At 43.6% G+C, this 12,539-nt stretch overlaps 1 non-coding gene across 1 annotated transcript; it reads left to right on the top strand.

The window, feature by feature from the left end:
• The first annotated feature begins 10,524 nt into the window (after positions 1-10,524).
• TRNAV-UAC (transfer RNA valine (anticodon UAC)) lies at positions 10,525-10,597 on the top strand. Its single transcript has one exon. It is a non-coding gene; the product is annotated as a tRNA-Val (tRNA).
• Positions 10,598-12,539: the final 1,942 nt, after the last annotated feature.

Genomic DNA, 12,539 nt, shown 5'->3' with positions numbered 1-12,539 from the left:
GATCCTCTGTCCTCCTGGGGGGGAAGCAGAGCAGTAGGAACCCCCGACTCCCCAGTTGCCCTTCCAAAACCAATGAAGTGTCTCAACACGGTCAAATGCATTCTTGCTCCCAGTGGCTTGAAGCTGCAGTTGCCTGATGAGCGCACTCTTCTTACCTGGATTGGGTTTAACTGGGAGGACTTGAAGGGATTATGGGAGGAGCTAAGTGGCTCCCTCTCCCGGCCGCCCCTCTGTGTAGTCTCTCCTATGGAAGTTTGGAATGTAAAGCAAAATAAAATATTATAATGCCTCATTCTTATGCTGACATTCAAAAATCTTGCTTTTTATAGGAAACCGTTTTGTGGGATTTAGGAAAGAAGAGCCAAGAAATGCTTGCTTGGAAAACCAAAGGACAGAGTCAATAGGAAAGAGTTGGAGCCTTTGTAAAAAGAAAATCGCAAAGCATGAAGGTCTCTTCTATTGTCGTAGTGACAACCTATCAAAATAAACAGTGGTGGCAGTATTTGCTTTCCTGAGACTTTAGCCAGCATTTCCACTGATAAACCTTCCACACTAAAGAAAATACAGGCCTATCTATCTTCAGTTTTTACATGTGGGCAGCCTGACATCCCAGGGCATCCATGTGGCCACTGGGTATCTTCATCCTATGGCCAACAGATGTTAATCTTAGAAACCATACGTTCTCAGAGGCTTCTGCTTCTGGAGCATCATTCCTAGGCCCATGTTAGCAAAAATAAATATAATATTAAAAAATGAATATATTCTTGTGGGTGAGAGTGGAAAAGGATGAAAAGGAAGAAGAAAGACTGAGATACCCCACACTAAGACAGGGATAAACAAAAGTGATCTTTCTACCACCACATGATGATTTGCTTATTTTGAGGGTCAGTAGGACACTAGAATATATCTTTAATGTTTGAGGATTTTTCTTTTTACAATGGTGCCAGCTCTTTCCCTACTGACCTAATCTTTTTGTTTTCAGAGCAAGCATTTTTGACTCTTCCTTCTTAAATCCCACAACTAGAAATCAGGGGGCTACTGAGTGCTACCAGGTGAGGATAAACTCATGAGGCATATCTTTCTGCTGCATGTGAACAATTCAAACACCTCAGCTCTTTGTTTCTAAGGACACCCACACTCCTTGTTTTAGAAAATAAGTTGAAGGTTTTTAAGCTGGTTGCTTTCTTCAAACATTTTAAGTCACTTTCTTTGGTGGATGTGAAAAATGCAACTGAATACACGAGGACACTGGAATATCTGTTTGTAGCACTATTGCCAAAATACTGCCTGAAAATTCTGATTCGTCTCTCCTTATGGGACTGGTGGCACTGGTTTTCTGTTGTTTCTGTGTGTGTGTGTGTGTGTGTGTGTGTGTGTGTGTGTGTGTGTGTGTTTTCCTAGCCTGTTCATCTAGAAGTTTTATTTGCTTTATGGTCCAGGGCAGGGACATAGGTAGAGCTTCCAATGAGGCAAAACCACACCAAGATCAGCAAAGCAGGGACACTGACCTCATTTCTTATTACAGAAGGCAAATTCCATGCTGTTTTCTAATGCTTCTGGGTCACAGAACCGTGACTTGTTTTTTTATTTAATTGTTTTTCCTGTCGGGTCCAGGTCGGGCAGGGACCCTCCTGGGGCCTGCGTGATGATAACTGAAGCCCATATCACTGCCCTGGGCTCAAGTGCAGCTTTTCTTTCTCTCTTTTGCTGCAAGGAAACCTATGGAAGCTTCTCTCATAAAAGATTATGGCGCCTGGTTACTGGTAAGCTTTGTCCAGCTCCTCTTTTTTTTTTTTTTTTCCTTTAGCTGCTCAGCATGGCATGTGGGATCTTAGTTTCCACACAAGGGATGGATGGAAACTGTGCCCGCTGCAGTGGGAGTGTGGAGTCTTAACCACTGGACCGCCAGGGAAGTCCTGTCCAGCTCCTTTCACTGTGGCCCTGATTTTGGGGGCACGGGGGGAGTTAGCCCCTCTGAACTTTCAAAAGAGATAAAGGAAAACCACTGAGTGAGCCTTTAAAGAGGACAGGAGAGTCTAATTCACATGTATCACTCTCTGCTTTGATCATAAATCCCCAGGTGCATTTATTTGTACTATATGTCCCTGCCTGACATGGGAAACAGACATTAAAAATAATTTGGCTTCTTGCTGCGGTCTATGAATTTAAGTGATATGAATGTGTTCATTCATTTTTGCAATGATTAATGCTTGAGGGCCTGGGTGCCAGGCATAGCATACAAGCAGTGGTTCTGCCTACAAATTAGTAAGTCAGTCTAGGAATCTGGGAAACAATTCCAATATTTCTGCAATCACAGAGCACTGAGTTCACATTCCCAAGCTCTGCCATGTAACTAATGTGGAACCGTAAGCGATGGACTGAACTTCTATAGATCCCAGTTTCCTCCCTGAGAACATAAAGAAAACAGTTCCTGCTTCACAAGGAGAGGGTGAAACTTAAATGACATAATATAGTCTGAAACAAACTAGGGGCTCAGCAAAACTTAATTCCTTTTTTCTTTACATAATGAGTCTTTTATCCCCTGGTCTATATCCCTCCATCTGACCTTATTTTGGTCAATAGCAGCCATGTGGAGAGATTCCAGTCTCTTAGGAGCAGGACCCACTGGTCTTCACCTGCCAACAGATATGTATTTCAGTACCTTGAAAGGAGCTCTGTGCTGTGTGAAAAGGAGAAAGGGATGCTGCTTCAGACCAGGATGGGTTTACTGCTTTCTGCTCCCTGTCATTTAAAGGGTTAATTTGCTTTCATGTTGCTCCCACTGAGAATCACTGTTATTATGGGATGCAGGCTCCCACAAAAAGAGAGATGCTTTTTTTCAAAGCATAAACTGGCAAGACCATACATAGTTAATTTCCATGAGAGTAAAGAGAGCAAAACTCTGGGCCAGTCTTTGAATATTCACATGGGACATTTATGTCCCTGAGACAGTGCATGAAAGCAGGAATCCCATACCTTGAATTCACTTTCCCATGAAGGGCTGCAGGAGTTACTGCAGGAAACAAAAAGCAATTTACCTTTACCCTAAACAATCCTCCCCTTCCTTCTCCAGCCTCCTGTCTCCCATTCCAGTTCACTACCTGCAAAATTCTAGCACCATGAGGGAACTTTCTTTAACTCTTTATTACTCAAAGTGTAGACCATGGACCGCAGCTTTGGCCTCACCTGGGAGCTGGTTAAAAATGCAGCATCTTCCTTAGAGGACTGGGACGAGGAGGGTGGGGGGGACTCAAGGGATGGTGGGGGGGGAGTCGAGGGAGGGAGGGAATACAGGGATATGTGTATAAAAACAGATGATTGAACTTGGTGTACCCCCCCAAAAAAAATAAATAAATAAAATTAAAAAAAAAGAAATGCAGCATCTTGCCTCCCACCCCAGACATACTGAATCAGAGTCTGTATTTTCACAGATCCTAAAAGATTCTCCTGCACCCTGGAGCCTGGGGAAAAGGCCTTTAACTGGTGCCCACGTGGTCGGGCCACATAAAGCTGTGTTTCTGAATTGTGGAAGTGCTGATCAAAGCCCTATTTGTTGTACATCTTTTATCTCTATTTTCCTGTTGTAAAAAATCTTTAGCACAAAGGAAGGCCGTAATACCAAACCCTCCACGTGGAAAATTTAGACTCAGAGAACTTTAGATATTGTGCATTATTTGTCATAGGTCTTCTGTTATCTTCAGGCCCACTGGAAGCCTGCCTGTACATGCAGTAGCATTTTTGCCTTTATAATGTCATTGTCTAGTGAGGATTGGATCATTCTTACTTGTGAGTAACACAAGCCAGTTTTGAAAACCGTACTCTACTTTTGTTTTCTTGCAGCAGTGGTTTTAGGTAGGCCTCTGGGTAAAGCACATCCTGTTGGGCAGGCCTAAACTATATCAAGTAAACCAAAGGGTGACAAAATCCAAATAAAATTTAAACACAGGTGTTAGGGATACTTTGAAAACCTCCAAAGTTTTTTTTTTTTTCCATTTGTTTTTTTGCTGCTGTTTTTTTAAACTAAGACAAGAATGGGAATTAGCAAAATATTGTCGAGCGTGCAAAACATTCAGTTAATGTCTAAGTATAATTATACCATGATGTGTAATTATATCATCAAGTCATGGAATTCTGACTCATTTGTAAACATAATTTATTAGCGAATAGATATTGAATATTAGCCACATGTCAATTATGTCACAAAAGCTCTGGAGGAATATGAAATGAAGACATTTTGCCATCAAAAGCTTCCTGTGACTGGTGAGGATGAAGGTGTTCATAGCTCACCACCCAGGACCTGAGAGAGACAGCCCTATGAGTGATGCAGGGGAAGGGGAGGGATGCAGAAGCAGAAGAGGTAGATCAGGATCAGTGGAAAAAACCTCATCCCTGAAGATATCCCGAAGGGAGTTGTTACCAGAACTACAGGTCCTTACCTTCCTGAGCCTACTCACTACAAACCCTGCACGTTCTATCACACAGGAAAGGGTGAAGAGCAGAGCCTTCGGGTGGATTAGGGGCAACACTCATGGGAAACAGGAGAAGTGAGCTGGCGGACCTGGGCTGCGACCCCCCTGACAGCGCATCCTTCACACTGTGGCATAATGTGGCCTGGTATGCTTTGAAGGCCTCGCATGGAGGTGGTCTTGACATGTCTTTCAGTGGACACTGATTTTTATCACCAATCCATAACAAACTGTTCTGCCAACAGAAGGAAAAGGTGGGGGGCAGGGCAGAGGAGTGGGTAGCTGATAACAGTCTGCATTTAGAAAAGGGTTAGAAAGATCAATACAAGCATCCTTCGGGGCCTCCTCTGGCTGCCAGGCTGCTGCGTGGGGACTCTCACGGGTACAGAGTGGAGAACCAAAATCACATGTTGCGTTTCTGAACTCCTAGTTGTTAAAGAAAGCTTGCACAGGTGCAAAATACACTTGTAATGCTCGAACTTTATATCGGTTTGTACACGTATAAGCAATTGTCAAAGCTCCTAGAGCTGTATACCTTAGATCTGGGCGTTTCCCCTCATATAAATTCTGCCTCAATACAAGTGAATTAATTAATTAAGTAGCTTCGCTGGGTGAGGGAGGGAATGGGGGTTATAGGAGACACGCTTCGCCTGCCATTGGTAATTGTTAGAACTGAATGATGGGGAGTCCATGGGGGTCCCTTTACCATTCTTTCTTTAAAACAGAAAAGCAAGGAAGTGGTTAAGTCCAAAGCCTGGTTTACCTTTACAGGGGCGGGAGGGGACAGGCTCAGATGTGGGACAGGGGAGCTGGCAGCCTCTGTTTCCTGACCCTGCAGGTGGTTTCATGGGTGTTTGTGCTCTGATAACTCCCTGAGCTGTAGATCATTGTTTTCTGTGTGTATGTTAGGTTTCCCAATAAAGGTTTTTAAACTTCTGTACCACGAAAGACACAGTAAGATACACACATAAAAATACATGCATATAAATTAACTAAAGGATTATACACCTCAAGCTTTCCTAGGAGCTATTTTGCACATAAATTAGAGCACACAAGGAAGAGATGAATATAAATCACCCACCCCTCAACACCTTCCCCACCCCCAGCCTTCAGTGCTGTTGATCGTTGCTAAGAAACAGATGTTACCCAGGGGGAGGGGAGAGCATCTTGGGATGTTTCATAGTGTGGGACCCTCTCATCACACAGTTTTCATCTCCTTCCTTGGAAACAGGAGCCGCCAAGCATTTTCTCACTTGAGTTTTTTGTTTTGTTTTGTTTAACTTTTTATTTTTTTATTTTTTACAATAAACTGCATATACTTAGAGTGTACAATTTGGTATCCCAATCTCCGAATTCATCCCCTCCCCAACCCTCCCCGCTTTCCCCACTTGGTGTCCATATGTTTATTCTCTACATCTGTGTCTCTATTTCTGCCTTGCAAACCGGTTGATCTGTACCATTTTTCTATAGTCCACATATATGTGTTAATATACAATATTTGTTTTTCTCTTTCTGACTCACTTCACTCTGTATGACAGTCTCTAGGTCCATCCATGTCTCTAAAAATGTGCCAGTTTCCTTGCTTTTTACAGCTGAATAATATTTCATTGTATGTATGTACCACATCTTCTTTATCCATTCATCTGTTGATGGACATGTAGGTTGCAAGTAAGGCCGACATGCCTCAGGACCTTTGCACTTGCTGTGGCCTTTGCCTGAGGCTTGGCTCTCGCTGAAAGCTGGAGAGCTGACTTCCTCATTGGCTTCAGGGTCCGGCTCAAATCACTTTCTCAGAGCTAAAACTTGGAATTGCCACCATACCTTTCTTGACATTCCCTAACTTCTTTCTCTGTTTTGATCTTCTTAGCACTTATAAATTAAATTGTATTTCATCCTGTATCTCTCTCTTCCCTATTGGAATGTCAGCCACACAAGAGCAGGGATTTGTGTCAGTTGTGTTCACTGCACCTAAAATAGTGCCTGGCACATTATAGGTATTCATTAAATATTTGCTGAATTAATTAAATCACTACAGAGAGAGAGGTGGGGGATCCTGGTGGTCCAGCAGTTAAGACTCTGTGCTTCCAAGGCAGGGCGCATGGGTTCGATCCCTGGTCAGGGAACTAAGATTCCCACACGCTGCATGGTGGGGCCAAAATTAGAGGATTGGTTAAAAAAAAAAAAAAAAGGTGAGGTGGGAGTAGAAATTGATATCACAAAGACAGTCTTTGGCATAATGATTCATCATTTACAAATGGCCTTGTGGCTAAAGAATCTATTTTACCTTATTCCGTAACACTTTTTACTGTTTGTCTTGTAACAGCTGCAGGTAGAATACATTTCAATGTTATGGATTATGGAACCTGACCCGGGATAGGTTTCATCAGAACCCACGTTCTGAATTCCAAACACCACCATGAGAACAAGCCTTTGAAATACGACCTAATGTGTTAGAATCGCACCTCGAGTCGCCCCCAGGTCGAGCTGTGTATTCCGTGGACACTCCCCAGGTTTCTCTTACTGCAATCATTACTCCAGCTAAAGGACATGTTTTTCAGCTGATATCCTGCTGTTGTTATGAAGGGAATTGATTCTAATTGCCAGTTTCCTGCATTTTTCTTAAACATTTAGCCTTTGCAAGAGAAAAAAAAAAAAAAAAACTCACGATGAAAATTCCACACGTTACTAGGATTACTTCATAAACAGAACATTCTTGACTTTGGAATTCCCCCCAGACTCTGAACTGAGCTTACCCATACAGACAACCTGAATTCATTCTGAAATGGGAGGAAAGCAGGGCAAAATGTTATCTCGGAGCTATGACATTTGGCTTCCAGTGGACACACAGAATGGACACACATCAGATGTCAGGCAGGCTGATAATGGACAGGAAATAGCTCTGTCAACACCGTGAGCTTGACCTTCGCTGGCAGCAAAACCTGGAGGCAACGCATCTGCTCTAAAACAGTCACCCAGGGAGTGAGCCAAGCCGGGCCTGCAGGTAAGGATACAGGACAGCGATGCCCTAAGATCTCAGGACACCCCACAGATAATCAGACTGAAGTCCCGCCAATAGGGAGGGCCTCGTGTACTTATCCATTGTTGGATAAGGCAGAAAAATAGACCCTGGTTCCAAGGCTTCCCTGGCTCCATTATCAGGAAAAAAGGACAATATAATACAGAAATAAAATACAGAAACTTCCTCTTTGCCATCATTTTGAATCTATCCTGGCACAGATTTGCCCTGACATCAGCTCCGAACGGGTCCAATATGAAATTTATCTTCATGGAAATGTGACCCTTGGCAGCCAGTAGACTCAAAAATATAGCCAACAATGGGGCAAATAAAGATAAAGAAGTTTGTGCAGGACAAATGCTGCATTTCCTGCACACTGCTTTATAACTCCCCTGTCCCTGGAATGAATAAAAAACAAATGGATACAGTCGACCATTGGGAACCTCCGCTGTCTTATCTGCACCCTGCTCAGGGTGATAAAGTAGATAATCTCCTTGCAGGGATTGGAACAGGATGACTAACTGATATTGCTATGAATAGACAGCGTGTGATACTTACAGGGCAGGCGGGCAGGGACTGTCATAAAATGTTCTATGCAATTCATGAGATTTGTGTGCTGAAGCCCTCATTTTGTTTTCACACTCAGGCCTCCTCGGCTTTAGGGTTCAGGAAATGATTGTGTGCCCCCACATCATGTGTGTGCGTGTGTGAATGATTTAAGATTTTTCAAGTGTCACGTGCACTGTTTTGCTTAGCCATTCTTTTTAAAGTCAGGTTCGATTTTAATTAAATCACATATGTTTTGAACTCAACGTGTATGTGTATTTTACTTTGACTATCTTTAGGTTATGGTTTAATAACTTTGGTCTTATTTTGCCCCAGTGCATGTTTTAGTTTTCCCTATTAATGTCTTGCATTTATACAGCTGTTTTCAAAGCAGCTGTGAAATATTTTTAAAATTTCTTCCCAAGGGGAAGAAACTGAGTATAAGCAATATAGAAAAAGAAGAAGGAAAAAGAAGACAAACATTCTTCTATGGGGTTCTGTCAGTGTATTTCAGATACACCAGGAAATCAGCTAAGCTAAGCAAACATAGACATTTTATGTGGCAAGAACAAAGTAATAGCCTTTTTACTCCAATAAATCACTGTCATACTTGTCCTAAAGCAATTTGTTTTGAGGACTAGACTTTGGGAAATCCTCCTTCCCAAAATATCCCTTTATCTGGCTTTTCCTGATAGCAGAAATTCCACTCTTTGAGAGGGTGCAGTAAAGCCACGGGGTGCAAATATCTCTGCGAAAGGAGGGGCCCCTGAAATATTTACACTTCAGGGTGAGGTGTTTAATCACATGCGATAACTAACTGGGATGTGTTTTTCTCCCGAAGCCACTGATTTCCAAGAGGGAAGGGTGTCAAGATAGTGGTGGGAAGTTCTGACAGTGAGGGTAGGAAGGTGTTAAAGACGAGAGTCAACATCCTCTTAACATGCTGAGGGGTGTCTGTTTTAGTCCACGGGTCTGTGCGGTTAAACGCCGGCCTGAGAGCCTCAGCACAGAAGTTGGGCATAAAAGAGTCCTGGGATTTGGCCATTTTCCCCAACTCTCTGGGCTTCCTCTCTTCACCCCAGAATTGCTCAAGTCAGACCTTGTTTCATTACTAGAAAGGTGATCCTGATGGAATAGTTCTGGGCATATGAGCAGAAGGAAGTTTGAGAATCGTGGTTCCAGCTTATCCATTTGTCCGTCATTAATGTAGTTTGAGCCCCGATAGAACGTTGCTCCCCGGGAGCTGGCAGAGTGTTTCCCAGCTCTGCACCTCTAAGAGGAGAGAAAGGGGTATGTAGGGGACATTTTTAGGGCTGGCCTCTGCCTCTTCCACGTGTTACTGACCAGGGTTCTTGGCCTCCTTAATCAATAGAAATTGATAAGAAGCCAGAGAAGAAATTCAAGCGAGGTTTGGCTGGGGCCCCTGCTGCAGCAGGAGGGAGTGGGAACCAAACACGTGTGCCCTTGCTGGCTCCCCGAAGAGAGGCGAGCTGGTTCCTTACACGGGGTAAGAGTAGGGGCATGTCCAGGGGTGGCGTAGGTGGTCTACCCACCCCTTCGGTGGTGCTGTGTGCAGGGGGCATGCACAGTTCACTGCTTTTGCGCCTGACTCCTCAGAAGTGGCAGTTGGGCTTTTTGGTCTTTTTGTATCTTGTTGTCCATAATTTGCCTCAACTGTGCTTGCACGTAGGTGATTTTAGCCCCTTACAGTTTCTTTGTATTTTGTTGCTCAAGGAGACATTTGTCCATGGGCGAGCACTGCAGCGAAGGGTCCCAGGTCCCGGGTCCCAGCCTGTCTCCCATGGGCAACCTCCCCCTCTTTCCGGTCCACCTGTCCCTTTCTCCCACCACACACATGCTACCATGTGGCCAGCAAGGCAGAGAAGGGCAATGAGGCAGTGGTGTGGGGGATCACCCACCAGGTTGTGAGGATTCAGGAGCCATGGCCTTAGGGAAGGAGGTTGTCTCCCTTGAGTGTCTAGGAATCTATCTGTAGGGGGAGAAGTCCAGACACCTCGGAATCTCAGCCAATCACATGTTACCATCACAAATTTGCTATGTCTAATCACTGACACATTTTAACTTCTTTTCTTTCAGTTCTTTGACTCAAATAAAAACTAAGCTCACCCCACACCCACTTTTTCCTTCAAAGCACTTACCACAGTTTTTAATTCTGTTTATGTGTGTGCCTGGCCTACTGGATATGATCAAAGAATAATTGTTGAATTTTACTTGTTCAGTGTTATCAAAGACTATTTTGTTTGTTTGTTTGTTTGTTTTCGGAAATTTAAAACACAGCTCATCTAAAAGTACAGAATGAACGTGAATCAAAGATTTCAACTCCATTATGAGGGGACCAGGACCATGGAAAACCAGTTCCAAAGAGAAATAGAGAATCAGAGGTTATTACAGGCATTTGAAAAAGACGGACTAAAATGTCCAGGTTAGATACGAAGCTGGTCAACATCTCACAGGGCAACCAGACAGTCACCTTAAGGTTCCATGGTGTAGTGGTTATCACATCTGCTTTACACGCAGAAAGTCCTGGGTTCGATTCCCGGTGGAACCACAAGACTGCTTATATTTCTGCTCAAATAGTCGCCTTAGGAGTTATGTTTTCCCTCCAAACAGAAGACTCTTGCATCTTCTACTAGATGAAAATTAACCTCTTCTCCACTAAATGGTGACTCATAAGAGAGGAAAGATCAAGTCTTTTATTTTACTCAGATTAATTTTAAAAAGAAACTTTCTGCCTTATCTATAAATGGGAACCAGGATTACTTTCCGTAAATCCAAAGTAACACCCCAAAGTTGGCACAACAGGACAGTGTTTTCTTCAATGTTGGTAAAGCCTTTAGTTCCCTAGGCCCAGCTTTGCAGAGAAGGCCCAGAAAGCCTCCCTCGTGGAGGGGCACACTTCCTGGTCTTCGGGTGCATGTCACTAAAAATATTTGCTTTCTGGGACACTGGCTAAAGCCAAGGTCCTTTTCCCAGTTGGACCACCAGGCTCCTATTAAGCCTAGGCTTTAGATTTGCTTGAAGAGGGTCTCTTCTGGCAGATCACATAAAACCATTACAGAGAATACCGTTGTCTGAGAAAGGCTCTCAACCTGGAGCCTGCTCTCTCTTGGTTAAAAAGGGAGATTAGTGAGCGTTAGGAGTTGAAGACCCCCTAGCACCACAATGAGACTTCCGTCATGACATTGGCACGGTGACCTACCAGAAATGAAAGGTGAGTAACCATCTTAGTAAGTGGCTCTAATTTTTTAACAGCACGTCTCCTCCACATATTGGGAAACACAGGGCTAGAGATGATGGCTAACACCCGCTCTGCTCTAACGTTCTTGTTTTTCTTATTTAGGAATAGCATCGAGGGAGGAAAGAGACTTTAGTAAGCTTCTAATCCAAGACTTAGGAGAAGAGGTTCAAATACGTGACACAGGATTCGTGACTCCCAAGCACAGTCCGGTGCTCCTGCCAACCCAACTACGACATACATTGGGTTCTGTTTCTGGATTGATGGGTCTAGTCAGAGCGTGATTGTATATGGCAGTAGGACTGGGCGGCTTCCAAGAATTCAGGGAGGAATCCTGGTAGGGAGCATTGAAGTAGCCATGGTAAGAGGAAACATGGACTCTGGTGCCAAAGCTGCTAGGACTTTGCTCTCCACCTCTACCCCCGTGCTATCTATGTAATCTTGGGTACATTACTTAACCTCTTTGAACTTCAGTTTCCTCATCTGTAAAATGCAGATAGTAGCCAGGCTTCTCTCATTGAGTCACTGGGTAGATTAAATGAGCAAAGGAAAGGCAATCAGTAGAGTGCCTGGCACGTGGTCAGCGCTGCATAAATGCAAGATGCTGTTGACACCGGCCTGCCCACCTCTCACATGGTTCCATTTCTCCTTCCATCCTCGCCCCACAGCTATTCCTCTTGGTTTTAGAAAATAGCACTTCTGTAGTACACAAGATCACATTCTTCTCCACATGTGGGCAGAGGAGCCTGGCAGGCAGGAAATCTCCAGCTTGCTTGCAGAACAAAATCCAAACGGATTGTGTTTCTTTAAAGGAAAAGATCAACACTGAAGTGAAGAATCCCAACCAGTGTTTGTTCCTGCAGGATGAACTGATGGCAAATGAGCAAGAGTCTGGGAGCAGAGCAAACATGGAGAAACTGGCTGAAGGCGGGGCAGGATAGTGAAAGAAATGTGAGGATGGACAGAGGTTTTACCTGAATCCAAAAATGAAGGAAATTTAAAAGCTGTCGTTGAATTAAAACAAACAAACCAAAAACTTTGGGGATTACTAATGTGTGACTGTTAGACATCCTCAGTAGGAAACACCAAGATTCCCCCATTAGGTAATTTGGATAGTCATGATGGAATCTTCTGGTTTTCATGTCTGATTTTTAAGGAGTGAATTCAGACAGATCTTCTGATGTAAATAGATCACCATTTCAAAAATTTCTTTCAAAGAACATTAGGTTCTGATTGCTATGTGCCAACCCTATGG

This window comes from Hippopotamus amphibius, chromosome 12 (assembly GCF_030028045.1).
Source record: "Hippopotamus amphibius kiboko isolate mHipAmp2 chromosome 12, mHipAmp2.hap2, whole genome shotgun sequence".
In the NCBI taxonomy this organism is placed as follows: domain Eukaryota; kingdom Metazoa; phylum Chordata; class Mammalia; order Artiodactyla; family Hippopotamidae; genus Hippopotamus; species Hippopotamus amphibius.
The sequence above is the reverse complement of the archived record's forward strand: the minus strand, read 5'-3'. Positions and strand labels throughout refer to the sequence as shown.